Genomic DNA, 17,500 nt, shown 5'->3' with positions numbered 1-17,500 from the left:
ATAGAGTGTGTGTGTCATATAGTGTGTGTGTGTTATAGAGTGTGTGTGTTATAGAGTGTGTGTGTGTGTTATAGAGTATGTGTGTTATAGTGTGTGTGTGCGTGTGTGTGTTATAGAGTGTGTGTGTTATAGAGTGTGTGTGTGTGTTATAGAGTGTGTGTGTGTTATAGAGTGTGTGTGTGTGTGTGTGTTATAGAGTGTGTGTGTGTGTGTTATAGAGTGTGTGTGTTATAGAGTGTTTGTGTGTGTGTGTGTGTTATAGAGTGTGTGTGTGTTATAGAGTGTGTGTGTGTGTGTGTGTGTGTGTGGGTGTGTTATAGAGTGTGTGTGTTATAGAGTGTGTGTATTATAGAGTGTGTGTGTGTGTGTGTGTGTGTGTTATAGAGTGTGTGTGTGTGTTATAGAGTGTGTGTGTGTTATAGAGTGTGTGTGTGTGTTATAGAGTGTGTGTGTTATAGAGTGTGTGTGTGTGTGTGTGTTATAGATTGTGTGTGTGTTATAGAGTGTGTGTGTTATAGAGTGTGTGTGTGTGTGTGTGTGTGTTTGTTATAGAGTGTGTGTGTGTTATAGAGTGTGTGTGTTATAGAGTGTGTGTGTGTGTGTGTTATAGAGTGTGTGTGTTATAGAGTGTGTGTGTGTGTGTGTGTGTGTGTGTGTGTTATAGAGTGTGTGTATTATAGAGTGTGTGTGTGTGTTATAGAGTGTGTGTGTGTGTGTTATAGAGTGTGTGTGTGTGTGTGTGTTATAGAGTGTGTGTGTTATAGAGTGTGTGTGTGTGTGTGTGTGTGTGTGTGTGTTATAGAGTGTGTGTATTATAGAGTGTGTGTGTTATAGAGTGTGTGTGTTATAGAGTGTGTGTGTTATAGAGTGTGTGTGTGTTATAGAGTGTGTGTGTGTTATAGAGTGTGTGTGTGTGTGTGTTATAGAGTGTGTGTGTGTGTGTGTGTGTTATAGAGTGTGTGTGTTATAGAGTGTGTGTGTTATAGAGTGTGTGTGTGTGTGTGTTATAGAGTGTGTGTGTTATAGAGTGTGTGTGTTAAAGAGTGCGTGTGTGTGTTTGTGTGTGTGTGTGTGTGTTATAGAGTGTGTGTGTGTGTGTGTGTGTGTGTTATAGAGTGTGTGTTTTATAGTGTGTGTGTGTGTGTGTTTGTTATAGAGTGTGTGTGTTATAGAGTGTGTGTGTTATAGAGTGTGTGAGTCATAGAGTGTGTGTGTTATAGAGTGTGTGTGTTATAGAGTGTGTGTGTGTGTGTTATAGAGTGTGTGTGTGTGTTATAGAGTGTGTGTGTTATAGAGTGTGTGTGTGTGTGTGTGTGTGTTATAGAGTGTGTGTGTGTGTGTGTGTGTGTGTGTGTGTGTTATAGAGTGTGTATGTGTGTGTGTGTGTGTGTGTGTGTGTGTGTGTGTGTTATAGAGTGTGTGTGTTATAGAGTGTGTGTGTTATAGAGTGTGTGTGTGTTATAGAGTGTGTGTGTCATATAGTGTGTGTGTGTTATAGAGTGTGTGTGTTATAGAGTGTGTGTGTGTGTGTGTTATAGAGTGTGTGTGTTATAGAGTGTGTGTGTGTTATAGAGTGTGTGTGTCATATAGTGTGTGTGTGTTATAGAGTGTGTGTGTTATAGAGTGTGTGTGTGTGTTATAGAGTATGTGTGTTATAGTGTGTGTGTGTGTGTGTGTGTGTTATAGAGTGTGTGTGTTATAGAGTGTGTGTGTGTGTTATAGAGTGTGTGTGTGTTATGGAGTGTGTGTGTGTGTGTGTGTGTGTTATAGAGTGTGTGTGTGTTATAGTGTGTGTGTGTGTGTTATAGAGTGTGTGTGTTATAGAGTGTTTGTGTGTGTGTGTGTGTTATAGAGTGTGTGTGTGTTATAGAGTGTGTGTGTGTGTGTGTGTGTGTGTGTGTGTGTGTGGGTGTGTTATAGAGTGTGTGTGTTATAGAGTGTGTGTATTATAGAGTGTGTGTGTGTGTGTGTGTGTGTGTGTTATAGAGTGTGTGTGTGTGTTATAGAGTGTGTGTGTGTTATAGAGTGTGTGTGTGTTATAGAGTGTGTGTGTGTTATAGAGTGTGTGTGTTATAGAGTGTGTGTGTGTGTGTGTGTGTTATAGAGTGTGTATGTGTGTGTGTGTGTGTGTGTGTGTGTGTTATAGAGTGTGTGTGTTATAGAGTGTGTGTGTGTGTTATAGAGTGTGTGTGTCATATAGTGTGTGTGTGTTATAGAGTGTGTGTGTTATAGAGTGTGTGTGTGTTATAGAGTGTGTGTGTTATAGTGTGTGTGTGTGTATTTGTGTGTGTGTGTTATAGAGTGTGTGTGTGTTATAGAGAGTGTGTGTGTGTGTGTGTTATAGAGTGTGTGTGTTATAGAGTGTGTGTGTGTGTTATAGAGTGTGTGTGTTATAGAGTGTTTGTGTGTGTGTGTGTGTGTGTGTGTGTTATAGAGTGTGTGTGTTATAGAGTGTGTTTGTGTGTGTTATAGAGTGTGTGTGTGTTATAGAGTGTGTGTGTGTTATAGAGTGTGTGTGTTATAGAGTGTGTGTGTGTGTGTGTGTGTGTGTTATAGAGTGTGTGTGTGTTATAGAGTGTGTGTGTGTGTGTTATAGAGTGTGTGTGTTATAGAGTGTGTGTGTTATAGAGTGTGTGTGTGTTATAGAGTGTGTGTGTCATATAGTGTGTGTGTGTTATAGAGTGTGTGTGTTATAGAGTGTGTGTGTGTGTTATAGAGTATGTGTGTTATAGTGTGTGTGCGTGTGTGTGTTATAGAGTGTGTGTGTTATAGAGTGTGTGTGTGTGTTATAGAGTGTGTGTGTGTGTGTGTGTTATAGAGTGTGTGTGTGTTATAGTGTGTGTGTGTGTGTTATAGAGTGTGTGTGTTATAGAGTGTTTGTGTGTGTGTGTGTGTTATAGAGTGTGTGTGTGTTATAGAGTGTGTGTGTGTGTGTGTGTGTGTGTGTGTGTGTTATAGAGTGTGTGTGTGTGTTATAGAGTGTGTGTGTGTTATAGAGTGTGTGTGTGTTATAGAGTGTGTGTGTTATAGAGTGTGTGTGTGTGTGTGTTATAGATTGTGTGTGTGTTATAGAGTGTGTGTGTTATAGAGTGTGTGTGTGTGTGTGTGTGTGTGTGTTTGTTATAGAGTGTGTGTGTGTTATAGAGTTTGTGTGTTATAGAGTGTGTGTGTGTGTGTGTGTTATAGAGTGTGTGTGTTATAGAGTGTGTGTGTGTGTGTGTGTGTGTGTTATAGAGTGTGTGTATTATAGAGTGTGTGTGTGTGTTATAGAGTGTGTGTGTGTGTGTTATAGAGTGTGTGTGTGTGTGTGTGTTATAGAGTGTGTGTGTTATAGAGTGTGTGTGTGTGTGTGTGTGTGTGTGTGTGTTATAGAGTGTGTGTATTATAGAGTGTGTGTGTTATAGAGTGTGTGTGTTATAGAGTGTGTGTGTTATAGAGTGTGTGTGTGTTATAGAGTGTGTGTGTGTTATAGAGTGTGTGTGTGTGTGTGTGTGTGTTATAGAGTGTGTGTGTGTGTGTGTGTGTGTTATAGAGTGTGTGTGTTATAGAGTGTGTGTGTTATAGAGTGTGTGTGTGTGTGTGTTATAGAGTGTGTGTGTTATAGAGTGTGTGTGTTATAGAGTGTGTGTGTTAAAGAGTGCGTGTGTGTGTTTGTGTGTGTGTGTGTGTTATAGAGTGTGTGTGTGTGTGTGTGTGTTATAGAGTGTGTGTTTTATAGTGTGTGTGTGTGTGTTTGTTATAGAGTGTGTGTGTTATAGAGTGTGAGTGTGTGTTATAGAGTGTGTGTGTTATAGAGTGTGTGTGTTATAGAGTGTGTGAGTCATAGAGTGTGTGTGTGTGTGTTATAGAGTGTGTGTGTGTTATAGAGTGTGTGTGTTATAGAGTGTGTGTGTGTGTGTGTGTGTTATAGAGTGTGTGTGTGTGTGTGTGTGTGTGTGTGTGTTATAGAGTGTGTATGTGTGTGTGTGTGTGTGTGTGTGTGTGTGTTATAGAGTGTGTGTGTTATAGAGTGTGTGTGTTATAGAGTGTGTGTGTGTTATAGAGTGTGTGTGTCATATAGTGTGTGTGTGTTATAGAGTGTGTGTGTTATAGAGTGTGTGTGTGTTATAGAGTGTGTGTGTTATAGTGTGTGTGTGTGTGTGTGTGTTTTATAGAGTGTGTGTGTTATAGAGTGTGTGTGTGTGTTATAGAATGTGTGTGTGTTATAGAGTGTTTGTGTGTGTGTTATAGAGTGTGTGTGTTATAGAGTGTGTGTGTGTGTGTGTTATAGAGTGTGTGTGTTATAGAGTGTTTGTGTGTGCGTGTGTGTGTGTGTGTGTTATAGAGTGTGTGTGTTATAGAGTGTGTGTGTGTGTGTTATAGAGTGTGTGTGTGTTATAGAGTGTGTGTGTGTTATAGAGTGTGTGTGTTATAGAGTGTGTGTGTGTGTGTGTGTGTGTGTGTGTGTGTTATAGAGTGTGTGTGTTATAGAGTGTTTGTGTTATAGAGTGTGTGTGTGTGTTATAGAGTGTGTGTGTCATATAGTGTGTGTGTGTGTTATAGAGTGTGTGTGTTATAGAGTGTGTGTGTGTTATAGAGTGTGTGTGTTATAGTGTGTGTGTGTGTGTGTGTGTGTGTTATAGAGTGTGTGTGTTATAGAGTGTGTGTGTGTGTGTTATAGAGTGTGTGTGTGTTATAGAGTGTGTGTGTGTGTGTGTGTGTGTGTGTTATAGAGTGTGTTTGTTATAGAGTGTTTGTGTTATAGAGTGTTTGTGTGTGTGTGTGTGTTATAGAGTGTGTGTGTGTTATAGATTGTGTGTGTGTGTGTGTGTGTGTGTGTGTGGGTGTGTTATAGAGTGTGTGTGTTATAGAGTGTGTGTATTATAGAGTGTGTGTGTGTGTGTGTTATAGAGTGTGTGTGTGTGTGTGTTATAGAATGTGTGTGTGTTATAGAGTGTGTGTGTGTTATAGAGTGTGTGTGTGTGTGTGTGTTATAGAGTGTGTGTGTTATAGAGTGTGTGTGTGTGTGTGTGTGTGTCTGTGTGTGTGTGTTATAGAGTGGGTGTGTTATAGAGTGTGTGTGTTATAGAGTGTGTGTGTGTTATAGAGTGTGTGTGTCATAGAGTGTGTGTTTGTTATAGAGTGTGTGTGTTATAGAGTGTGTGTGTGTTATAGAGTGTGTGTGTTATAGTGTGTGTGTGTGCGTGTGTGTGTGTGTGTGTTATAGAGTGTGTGTGTTATAGAGTGTGTGTGTGTGTGTGTGTGTGTGTGTGTGTTATAGAGTGTGTGTGTTATAGAGTGTGTGTGTGTGTGTGTTATAGAGTGTGTGTGTGTTATAGAGTGTGTGTGTTATAGAGTGTGTGTGTGTGTGTGTGTGTGTGTGTTATAGAGTGTGTGTGTTATAGAGTGTGTGTGTGTGTGTGTTATAGAGTGTGTGTGTGTTATAGAGTGTGTGTGTTATAGAGTGTGTGTGTGTGTGTGTGTGTGTGTTTGTTATAGAGTGTGTGTGTGTTATAGAGTGTGTGTGTTTGTGTGTGTGTGTTATAGAGTGTGTGTGTTATAGAGTGTGTGTGTGTGTGTGTGTGTGCTATAGAGTGTGTGTGTGTTATAGAGTGTGTGTATTATAGAGTGTGTGTGTTATAGAGTGTGTGTGTTATAGAGTGTGTGTGTTTGTGTGTTTGTTATAGAGTGTGTGAGTGTTATAGAGTGTGTGTGTTATAGAGTGTGTGTGTGTGTGTGTGTGTGTGTGTTTGTTATAGAGTGTGTGTGTGTTATAGAGTGTGTGTGTTATAGAGTGTGTGTGTGTGTGTGTTATAGAGTGTGTGTGTTATAGAGTGTGTGTGTGTGTGTGTGTCTGTGTTATAGAGTGTGTGTATTATAGAGTGTGTGTGTGTGTTATAGAGTGTGTGTGTGTGTGTTATAGAGTGTGTGTGTGTGTGTGTGTTATAGAGTGTGTGTGTTATAGAGTGTGTGTGTGTGTGTGTGTGTGTGTGTGTTATAGAGTGTGTGTATTATAGAGTGTGTGTGTTATAGAGTGTGTGTGTTATAGAGTGTGTGTGTTATAGAGTGTGTGTGTGTTATAGAGTGTGTGTGTGTTATAGAGTGTGTGTGTGTGTGTGTGTGTTATAGAGTGTGTGTGTGTGTGTGTGTGTGTGTTATAGAGTGTGTGTGTTATAGAGTGTGTGTGTTATAGAGTGTGTGTGTGTGTGTGTTATAGAGTGTGTGTGTTATAGAGTGTGTGTGTTATAGAGTGTGTGTGTTAAAGAGTGCGTGTGTGTGTTTGTGTGTGTGTGTGTGTTATGGAGTGTGTGTGTGTGTGTGTGTGTGTGTTATAGAGTGTGTGTTTTATAGTGTGTGTGTGTGTGTTTGTTATAGAGTGTGTGTGTTATAGAGTGTGAGTGTGTGTTATAGAGTGTGTGTGTTATAGAGTGTGTGTGTTATAGAGTGTGTGAGTCATAGAGTGTGTGTGTTATAGAGTGTGTGTGTTATAGAGTGTGTGTGTGTGTGTTATAGAGTGTGTGTGTGTTATAGAGTGTGTGTGTTATAGAGTGTGTGTGTGTGTGTGTTATAGAGTGTGTGTGTGTGTGTGTGTGTGTGTGTGTGTTATAGAGTGTGTATGTGTGTGTGTGTGTGTGTGTGTGTGTGTGTTATAGAGTGTGTGTGTTATAGAGTGTGTGTGTTATAGAGTGTGTGTGTGTTATAGAGTGTGTGTGTCATATAGTGTGTGTGTGTTATAGAGTGTGTGTGTTATAGAGTGTGTGTGTGTTATAGAGTGTGTGTGTTATAGTGTGTGTGTGTGTGTGTGTTTTATAGAGTGTGTGTGTTATAGAGTGTGTGTGTGTGTTATAGAATGTGTGTGTGTTATAGAGTGTGTGTGTGTGTGTTATAGAGTGTGTGTGTTATAGAGTGTGTGTGTGTGTGTTATAGAGTGTGTGTGTTATAGAGTGTTTGTGTGTGCGTGTGTGTGTGTGTGTGTTATAGAGTGTGTGTGTTATAGAGTGTGTGTGTGTGTGTGTTATAGAGTGTGTGTGTGTTATAGAGTGTGTGTGTGTTATAGAGTGTGTGTGTTATAGAGTGTGTGTGTGTGTGTGTGTGTGTGTGTTATAGAGTGTGTGTGTTATAGAGTGTTTGTGTTATAGAGTGTGTGTGTGTGTTATAGAGTGTGTGTGTCATATAGTGTGTGTGTGTGTGTTATAGAGTGTGTGTGTTATAGAGTGTGTGTGTGTTATAGAGTGTGTGTGTTATAGTGTGTGTGTGTGTGTGTGTGTGTGTGTTATAGAGTGTGTGTGTTATAGAGTGTGTGTGTGTGTGTTATAGAGTGTGTGTGTGTTATAGAGTGTGTGTGTGTGTGTGTGTGTGTTATAGAGTGTGTGTGTTATAGTGTGTGTGTGTGTGTGTGTTATAGAGTGTGTGTGTTATAGAGTGTTTGTGTGTGTGTGTGTGTTATAGAGTGTGTGTGTGTGTTATAGATTGTGTGTGTGTGTGTGTGTGTGTGTGTGTGGGTGTGTTATAGAGTGTGTGTGTTATAGAGTGTGTGTATTATAGAGTGTGTGTGTGTGTGTGTTATAGAGTGTGTGTGTGTGTGTGTTATAGAATGTGTGTGTGTTATAGAGTGTGTGTGTGTTATAGAGTGTGTGTGTTATAGAGTGTGTGTGTGTGTGTGTGTGTTATAGAGTGTGTGTGTTATAGAGTGTGTGTGTGTGTGTGTGTCTGTGTGTGTGTGTGTGTTATAGAGTGTGTGTGTTATAGAGTGTGTGTGTTATAGAGTGTGTGTGTGTTATAGAGTGTGTGTGTCATAGAGTGTGTGTTTGTTATAGAGTGTGTTTGTTATAGAGTGTGTGTGTGTTATAGAGTGTGTGTGTTATAGTGTGTGTGTGTGTGTGTGTGTGTGTTATAGAGTGTGTGTGTTATAGAGTCTGTGTGTGTGTGTTATAGAGTGTGTGTGTTATAGAGTGTGTGTGTGTGTGTGTGTGTGTGTGTTATAGAGTGTGTGTGTTATAGAGTGTGTGTGTGTGTGTGTTATAGAGTGTGTGTGTGTTATAGAGTGTGTGTGTTATAGAGTGTGTGTGTGTGTGTGTGTGTGTTTGTTATAGAGTGTGTGTGTGTTATAGAGTGTGTGTGTTTGTGTGTGTGTGTTATAGAGTATGTGTGTTATAGAGTGTGTGTGTGTGTGTGTGTGTGCTATAGAGTGTGTGTGTGTTATAGAGTGTGTGTATTATAGAGTGTGTGTGTTATAGAGTGTGTGTGTGTGTGTGTTATAGAGTGTGTGTGTGTTATAGAGTGTGTGTGTTATAGAGTGTGTGTGTGTGTGTGTGTGTGTTTGTTATAGAGTGTGTGTGTGTTATAGAGTGTGTGTGTTTGTGTGTTTGTTATAGAGTGTGTGAGTTATAGAGTGTGTGTGTGTGTGTGTGTTTGTTATAGAGTGTGTGTGTGTTATAGAGTGTTTGTGTGTTATAGAGCGTGTGTGTGTGTGTGTGTGTGTGTTATAGAGTGTGTGTGTGTGTGTTATAGAGTGTGTGTGTTATAGAGTGTGTGTGTGTGTGTGTGTGTGTGTGTTATAGAGTGTGTGTATTATAGAGTGTGTGTGTGTGTTATAGAGTGTGTGTGTGTGTGTGTGTTATAGAGTGTGTGTGTGTGTTATAGAGTGTGTGTGTTATAGAGTGTGTGTGTGTGTGTGTGTGTTATAGAGTGTGTGTATTATAGAGTGTGTGTGTTATAGAGTGTGTGTGTGTTATAGAGTGTGTGTGTGTTATAGAGTGTGTGTGTGTGTGTGTGTGTTATAGAGTGTGTGTGTGTGTGTTTGTGTGTGTTATAGAGTGTGTGTGTTATAGAGTGTGTGTGTGTGTGTGTGTGTGTGTTATAGAGTATGTGTGTGTGTGTTATAGAGTGTGTGTGTTATAGAGTGTGTGTGTTATAGAGTGTGTGTGTGTTATAGAGTGTGTGTGTGTGTGTGTTATAGAGTGTGTGTGTGTGTGTGTGTTATAGAGTGTGTGTGTGTTATAGAGTGTGTGTGTGTGTTATAGAGTGTGTGTGTGTGTGTTATAGAGTGTGTGTGTGTTATAGAGTGTGTGTGTGTGTTTGTGTGTGTGTGTGTGTTATACAGTGTGTGTGTGTGTTATAGAGTGTGTGTGTGTGTGTGTGTGTGTGTGTGTGTGTGGGTGTGTTATAGAGTGTGTGTGTAATAGAGTGTGTGTATTATAGAGTGTGTGTCTTATAGAGTGTGTGTGTTATAGAGTGTGTGTGTGTGTGCGTGTGTGTTATAGAGTGTGTGTTTTATAGAGTGTGTGTGTGTGTGTTATAGAGTGTGTGTGTGTTATAGAGTGTGTGTGTGTGTTATAGAGTGTGTGTTGTATAGAGTGTGTGTGTGTGTGTGTGTGTGTGTGTGTGTTATAGAGTGTGTTTGTTATAGAGTGTGTGTGTGTGTGTGTGTGTGTTATAGAGTGTGTGTGTTATAGAGTGTGTGTGTTATAGAGTGTGTGAGTCATAGAGTGTGTGTGTTATAGAGTGTGTGTGTTATAGTGTGTGTGTGTGTGTGTGTGTTATAGAGTGTGTGTGTGTTATAGAGTGTGTGTGTTATAGAGTGTGTGTGTGTGTGTGTGTGTGTTATAGAGTGTGTGTGTGTGTGTGTGTGTGTGTTATAGAGTGTGTATGTGTGTGTGTGTGTGTGTGTGTGTGTGTTATAGAGTGTGTGTGTTATAGAGTGTGTGTGTTATAGAGTGTGTGTGTGTTATAGAGTGTGTGTGTCATATAGTGTGTGTGTGTTATAGAGTGTGTGTGTTATAGAGTGTGTGTGTGTTATAGTGTGTGTGTGTTATAGTGTGTGTGTGTGTGTGTGTGTGTGTGTGTGTGTGTGTTTTATAGAGTGTGTGTGTTATAGAGTGTGTGTGTGTGTTATAGAGTGTGTGTGTGTTATAGAGTGTGTGTGTGTGTGTTATAGAGTGTGTGTGTTATAGAGTGTGTGTGTGTGTGTTATAGAGTGTGTGTGTTATAGAGTGTTTGTGTGTGCGCGTGTGTTTGTGTGTGTTATAGAGTGTGTGTGTTATAGAGTGTGTGTGTGTATGTTATAGAGTGTGTGTGTGTTATAGAGTGTGTGTGTGTTATAGAGTGTGTGTGTTATAGAGTGTGTGTGTGTGTGTGTGTGTGTTATAGAGTGTGTGTGTTATAGAGTGTTTGTGTTATAGAGTGTGTGTGTGTTATAGAGTGTGTGTGTCATATAGTGTGTGTGTGTGTTATAGAGTGTGTGTGTTATAGAGTGTGTGTGTGTTATAGAGTGTGTGTGTTATAGTGTGTGTGTGTGTGTGTGTGTGTGTTATAGAGTGTGTGTGTTATAGAGTGTGTGTGTGTGTGTTATAGAGTGTGTGTGTGTTATAGAGTGTGTGTGTGTGTGTTATAGAGTGTGTGTGTTATAGTGTGTGTGTGTGTGTGTTATAGAGTGTGTGTGTTATAGAGTGTTTGTGTGTGTGTGTGTGTTATAGAGTGTGTGTGTGTTATAGATTGTGTGTGTGTGTGTGTGTGTGTGTGGGTGTGTTATAGAGTGTGTGTGTTATAGAGTGTGTGTATTATAGAGTGTGTGTGTGTGTGTGTGTTATAGAGTGTGTGTGTGTGTTATAGAATGTGTGTGTGTTATAGAGTGTGTGTGTGTTATAGAGTGTGTGTGTTATAGAGTGTGTGTGTGTGTGTGTGTCTGTGTGTTATAGAGTGTGTGTGTTATAGAGTGTGTGTGTGTGTGTGTGTGTGTGTGTGTCTGTGTGTGTGTGTGTGTTATAGAGTGTGTGTGTTATAGAGTGTGTGTGTGTTATAGAGTGTGTGTGTCATAGAGTGTGTGTTTGTTATAGAGTGTGTGTGTTATAGAGTGTGTGTGTGTTATAGAGTGTGTGTGTTATAGTGTGTGTGTGTGTGTGTGTTATAGAGTGTGTGTGTTATAGAGTGTGTGTGTGTTATAGAGTGTGTGTGTTATAGAGTGTGTGTGTGTGTGTGTGTGTGTTATAGAGTGTGTGTGTTATAGAGTGTGTGTGTGTGTGTGTTATAGAGTGTGTGTGTGTTATAGAGTGTGTGTGTTATAGAGTGTGTGTTTGTGTGTGTGTGTGTTTGTTATAGAGTGTGTGTGTGTTATAGAGTGTGTGTGTGTGTGTGTGGGTGTTATAGAGTGTGTGTGTTATAGAGTGTGTGTGTGTGTGTGTGTGCTATAGAGTGTGTGTGTGTTATAGAGTGTGTGTATTATAGAGTGTGTGTGTTATAGAGTGTGTGTGTTATAGAGTGTGTGTGTTTGTGTGTTTGTTATAGAGTGTGTGTGTGTTATAGAGTGTGTGTGTTATAGAGTGTGTGTGTGTGTGTGTGTTTGTTATAGAGTGTGTGTGTGTTATAGAGTGTTTGTGTGTTATAGAGCGTGTGTGTGTGTGTGTGTGTGTGTGTTATAGAGTGTGTGTGTTATAGAGTGTTTGTGTGTGTGTGTGTTATAGAGTGTGTGTATTATAGAGTGTGTGTGTGTGTTATAGAGTGTGTGTGTGTGTGTGTGTGTTATAGAGTGTGTGTGTGTGTTATAGAGTGTGTGTGTTATAGAGTGTGTGTGTGTGTGTGTTATAGAGTGTGTGTATTATAGAGTGTGTGTGTTATAGAGTGTGTGTGTGTTATAGAGTGTGTGTGTGTTATAGAGTGTGTGTGTGTGTGTGTGTGTGTTATAGAGTGTGTGTGTGTGTGTGTGTGTTATAGAGTGTGTGTGTTATAGAGTGTGTGTGTTATAGAGTGTGTGTGTTATAGAGTGTGTGTGTTAAAGAGTGCGTGTGTGTGTGTGTGTGTGTTATAGAGTGTGTGTGTGTGTGTGTTATAGAGTGTGTGTTTTATAGAGTGTTAGTGTGTGTGTTTGTTATAGAGTGTGTGTGTTATAGTGTGTGTGTGTGTATTATAGAGTGTGTGTGTTATAGAGTGTGTGTGTTACAGTGTGTGTGTGTGTGTGTTATAGAGTGTGTGTTTGTGTGTGTTATAGAGTGTGTGTGTTATAGAGTGTGAGTGTGTGTTATAGAGTGTGTGTGTGTGTGTGTGTGTGTTATAGAGTATGTGTGTGTGTGTGTTATAGAGTGTGTGTGTTATAGAGTGTGTGTGTTATAGAGTGTGTGTGTGTTATAGAGTGTGTGTGTGTGTGTGTGTGTGTGTGTGTTATAGAGTGTGTGTGTGTGTGTGTGTGTTATAGAGTGTGTGTGTGTTATAGAGTGTGTGTGTGTGTTATAGAGTGTGTGTGTGTGTGTTATAGAGTGTGTGTGTGTGTTTGTGTGTGTGTGTGTGTTATACAGTGTGTGTGTGTGTTATAGAGTGTGTGTGTGTGTGTGTGTGTGTGTGTGTGGGTGTGTTATAGAGTGTGTGTGTAATAGAGTGTGTGTATTATAGAGTGTGTGTCTTATAGAGTGTGTGTTTTATAGAGTGTGTGTGTGTGTGTTATAGAGTGTGTGTGTGTTATAGAGTGTGTGTGTGTGTTATAGAGTGTGTGTTTTATAGAGTGTGTGTTTGTGTGTGTGTGTGTGTGTGTTATAGAGTGTGTTTGTTATAGAGTGTGTGTGTGTGTGTGTGTGTGTTATAGAGTGTGTGTGTTATAGTGTGTGTGTGTGTGTGTGTGTGTTATAGAGTGTGTGTGTTATAGAGTGTGTGTGTGTGTGTGTGTGTATGTGTGTGTGTTATAGAGTGTGTGTGTTATAGTGTGTGTGTGTGTGTGTGTGTGTGTGTTATAGAGTATGTGTGTTATAGTGTGTGTGTGTGTGTGTGTGTATGTGTGTGTGTTATAGAGTGTGTGTGTTATAGTGTGTGTGTGTGTGTGTGTGTGTGTTATAGAGTGTGTGTGTTATAGAGTGTGTGTGTTATAGAGTGTGTGTGTTATAGTGTGTGTGTGTGTGTGTGTTATAGAGTGTGTGTGTTATAGAGTGTGTGTGTTATAGAGTGTGTGTGTGTGTGTGTCATAGAGTGAGTGTGTGTGTTATAGAGTGTGTCTGTGTGTTATAGAGTGTGTGTGTTATAGAGTGTGTGTGTCATATAGTGTGTGTGTGTGTGTTATAGAGTGTGTGTGTTATAGAGTGTGTGTGTGTGTGTGTGTGTTATAGAGTGTGTGTGTTATAGAGTGTGTGTGTTATAGAGTGTGTGTGTGTGTGTGTGTGTGTGTCATAGAGTGTGTGTGTGTGTTATAGAGTGTGTGTGTGTGTTATAGAGTGTGTGTGTTATAGAGTGTGTGTGTCATATAGTGTGTGTGTGTGTTATAGAGTGTGTGTGTTATAGAGTGTGTGTGTGTGTGTGTGTGTGTGTGTGTGTTATAGAGTGTGTGTATTATAGAGTGTGTGTTATAGAGTGTGTGTGTCATAGAGTGTGTGTGTTATAGAGTGTGTGTGTTATAGAGTGTGTGTGTGTGTGTGTGTGTGTGTGTGTTATAGAGTGTTTGTGTGTGTGTGTGTGTGTTTGTTATAGAGTGTGTGTTTTATAGAGTGTGTGTGTGTTATAGAGTGTGTGTGTGTGTTATAGAGTGTGTGTGTGTGTTATAGAGTGTGTGTGTGTGTGTGTGTGTATGTGTGTGTGTTATAGAGTGTGTGTGTTATAGTGTGTGTGTGTGTGTGTGTGTGTTATAGAGTGTGTGTGTTATAGAGTGTGTGTGTGTGTGTGTATGTGTGTGTGTTATAGAGTGTGTGTGTTATAGTGTGTGTGTGTGTGTGTGTTATAGAGTGTGTGTGTTATAGAGTGTGTGTGTTATAGAGTGTGTGTGTTATAGTGTGTGTGCGTGTGTGTGTGTTTGTGTGTGTGTGTGTGTTATAGAGTGTGTGTGTTATAGAGTGTGTGTGTTATAGAGTCTGTGTGTGTGTGTGTCATAGAGTGTGTGTGTGTGTTATAGAGTGTGTGTGTGTGTTATAGAGTGTGTGTGTTATAGAGTGTGTGTGTCATATAGTGTGTGTGTGTGTTATAGAGTGTGCGTGTTATAGAGTGTGTGTGTGTGTGTGTTATAGAGTGTGTGTATTATAGAGTGTGTGTTATAGAGTGTGTGTGTCATAGAGTGTGTGTGTTATAGAGTGTGTGTGTTATAGAGTGTGTGTGTGTGTGTGTGTGTGTGTGTGTGTGTTATAGAGTGTTTGTGTGTGTGTGTGTGTGTTTGTTATAGAGTGTGTATGTGTTATAGAGTGTGTGTGTTATAGAGTGTGTGTGTGTGTGTGTGTTTGTTATAGAGTGTGTGTGTGTTATAGAGTGTTTGTGTGTTATAGAGTGTGTGTGTGTGTGTGTGTGTTATAGAGTGTGTGTGTGTGTGTTATAGAGTGTGTGTGTTATAGAGTGTGTGTGTGTGTGTGTGTGTGTGTTATAGAGTGTGTGTATTATAGAGTGTGTGTGTGTGTTATAGAGTGTGTGTGTGTGTGTGTGTTATAGAGTGTGTGTGTGTGTGTTATAGAGTGTGTGTGTTATAGAGTGTGTGTGTGTGTGTGTGTGTGTGTGTTATAGAGTGTGTGTATTATAGAGTGTGTGTGTTATAGAGTGTGTGTGTTATAGAGTGTGTGTGTTATAGAGTTTGTGTGTGTTATAGAGTGTGTGTGTGTTATAGAGTGTTTGTGTGTGTGTGTGTGTGTGTTATAGAGTGTGTGTGTGTGTGTGTGTTATAGAGTGTGTGTGTTATAGAGTGTGTGTGTTATAGAGTGTGTGTGTTATAGAGTGTGTGTGTTAAAGAGTGCGTGTGTGTGTGTGTGTTATAGAGTGTGTGTGTGTGTGTGTGTGTTATAGAGTGTGTGTTTTATAGTGTGTGTGTGTGTGTTTGTTATAGAGTGTGTGTGTTATAGAGTGTGAGTGTGTGTTATAGAGTGTGTGTGTTATAGAGTGTGTGTGTGTTATAGAGTGTGTGTGTCATATAGTGTGTGTGTGTTATAGAGTGTGTGTGTTATAGAGTGTGTGTGTGTTATAGAGTGTGTGTGTTATAGTGTGTGTGTGTGTGTGTGTGTTTTATAGAGTGTGTGTGTTATAGAGTGTGTGTGTGTGTTATAGAGTGTGTGTGTGTTATAGAGTGTGTGTGTGTGTGTTATAGAGTGTGTGTGTTATAGAGTGTGTGTGTGTGTTATAGAGTGTGTGTGTTATAGAGTGTTTGTGTGTGCGTGTGTGTGTGTGTGTGTTATAGAGTGTGTGTGTTATAGAGTGTGTGTGTGTGTGTTATAGAGTGTGTGTGTTATAGAGTGTGTGTGTTATAGAGTGTGTGTGTGTGTGTGTCATAGAGTGAGTGTGTGTGTTATAGAGTGTGTCTGTGTGTTATAGAGTGTGTGTGTTATAGAGTGTGTGTGTCATATAGTGTGTGTGTGTGTGTTATAGAGTGTGTGTGTTATAGAGTGTGTGTGTGTGTGTGTGTTATAGAGTGTGTGTGTTATAGAGTGTGTGTGTTATAGAGTGTGTGTGTGTGTGTGTGTGTCATAGAGTGTGTGTGTGTGTTATAGAGTGTGTGTGTGTGTTATAGAGTGTGTGTGTTATAGAGTGTGTGTGTCATATAGTGTGTGTGTGTGTTATAGAGTGTGTGTGTTATAGAGTGTGTGTGTGTGTGTGTGTGTGTGTGTGTTATAGAGTGTGTGTATTATAGAGTGTGTGTTATAGAGTGTGTGTGTCATAGAGTGTGTGTGTTATAGAGTGTGTGTGTTATAGAGTGTGTGTGTGTGTGTGTGTGTGTGTGTGTGTTATAGAGTGTTTGTGTGTGTGTGTGTGTGTTTGTTATAGAGTGTGTGTTTTATAGAGTGTGTGTGTGTTATAGAGTGTGTGTGTGTGTTATAGAGTGTGTGTGTGTGTTATAGAGTGTGTGTGTGTGTGTGTGTGTATGTGTGTGTGTTATAGAGTGTGTGTGTTATAGTGTGTGTGTGTGTGTGTGTGTGTTATAGAGTGTGTGTGTTATAGAGTGTGTGTGTGTGTGTGTATGTGTGTGTGTTATAGAGTGTGTGTGTTATAGTGTGTGTGTGTGTGTGTGTGTTATAGAGTGTGTGTGTTATAGAGTGTGTGTGTTATAGAGTGTGTGTGTTATAGTGTGTGTGCGTGTGTGTGTGTTTGTGTGTGTGTGTGTGTTATAGAGTGTGTGTGTTATAGAGTGTGTGTGTCATATAGTGTGTGTGTGTGTTATAGAGTGTGCGTGTTATAGAGTGTGTGTGTGTGTGTGTGTGTTATAGAGTGTGTGTATTATAGAGTGTGTGTTATAGAGTGTGTGTGTCATAGAGTGTGTGTGTTATAGAGTGTGTGTGTTATAGAGTGTGTGTGTGTGTGTGTGTGTGTGTTATAGAGTGTTTGTGTGTGTGTGTGTGTGTGTGTGTTTGTTATAGAGTGTGTATGTGTTATAGAGTGTGTGTGTTATAGAGTGTGTGTGTGTGTGTGTGTTTGTTATAGAGTGTGTGTGTGTTATAGAGTGTTTGTGTGTTATAGAGTGTGTGTGTGTGTGTGTGTTATAGAGTGTGTGTGTGTGTGTTATAGAGTGTGTGTGTTATAGAGTGTGTGTGTGTGTGTGTGTGTGTGTGTTATAGAGTGTGTGTATTATAGAGTGTGTGTGTGTGTTATAGAGTGTGTGTGTGTGTGTGTGTGTGTGTTATAGAGTGTGTGTGTGTGTGTTATAGAGTGTGTGTGTTATAGAGTGTGTGTGTGTGTGTGTGTGTGTGTGTGTGTGTGTGTGTTATAGAGTGTGTGTATTATAGAGTGTGTGTGTTATAGAGTGTGTGTGTTATAGAGTGTGTGTGTTATAGAGTTTGTGTGTGTTATAGAGTGTGTGTGTGTTATAGAGTGTTTGTGTGTGTGTGTGTGTGTGTTATAGAGTGTGTGTGTGTGTGTGTGTTATAGAGTGTGTGTGTTATAGAGTGTGTGTGTTATAGAGTGTGTGTGTTATAGAGTGTGTGTGTTAAAGAGTGCGTGTGTGTGTGTGTGTTATAGAGTGTGTGTGTGTGTGTGTGTGTTATAGAGTGTGTGTTTTATAGTGTGTGTGTGTGTGTTTGTTATAGAGTGTGTGTGTTATAGAGTGTGAGTGTGTGTTATAGAGTGTGTGTGTTATAGAGTGTGTGTGTTATAGAGTGTGTGTGTGTTATAGAGTGTGTGTGTCATATAGTGTGTGTGTGTTATAGAGTGTGTGTGTTATAGAGTGTGTGTGTGTTATAGAGTGTGTGTGTTATAGTGTGTGTGTGTGTGTGTGTGTGTGTTTTATAGAGTGTGTGTGTTATAGAGTGTGTGTGTGTGTTATAGAGTGTGTGTGTGTTATAGAGTGTGTGTGTGTGTGTTATAGAGTGTGTGTGTTATAGAGTGTGTGTGTGTGTTATAGAGTGTGTGTGTTATAGAGTGTTTGTGTGTGCGTGTGTGTGTGTGTGTGTTATAGAGTGTGTGTGTTATAGAGTGTGTGTGTGTGTGTTATAGAGTGTGTGTGTGTTATAGAGTGTGTGTGTGTTATAGAGTGTGTGTGTTATAGAGTGTGTGTGTGTGTGTGTGTGTGTGTGTGTGTTATAGAGTGTGTGTGTGTGTGTGTGTGTGTTATAGAGTGTGTGTGTGTGTGTGTGTGTGTGTGTGTGTT

This window comes from Eucyclogobius newberryi, unplaced genomic scaffold (genome assembly GCF_026437365.1).
Source record: "Eucyclogobius newberryi isolate DKJ021-1_F unplaced genomic scaffold, fEucNew1.0.hap1 SCAF_6, whole genome shotgun sequence".
NCBI lineage: Eukaryota > Metazoa > Chordata > Actinopteri > Gobiiformes > Gobiidae > Eucyclogobius > Eucyclogobius newberryi.
This window is presented reverse-complemented; position numbering follows the sequence as displayed.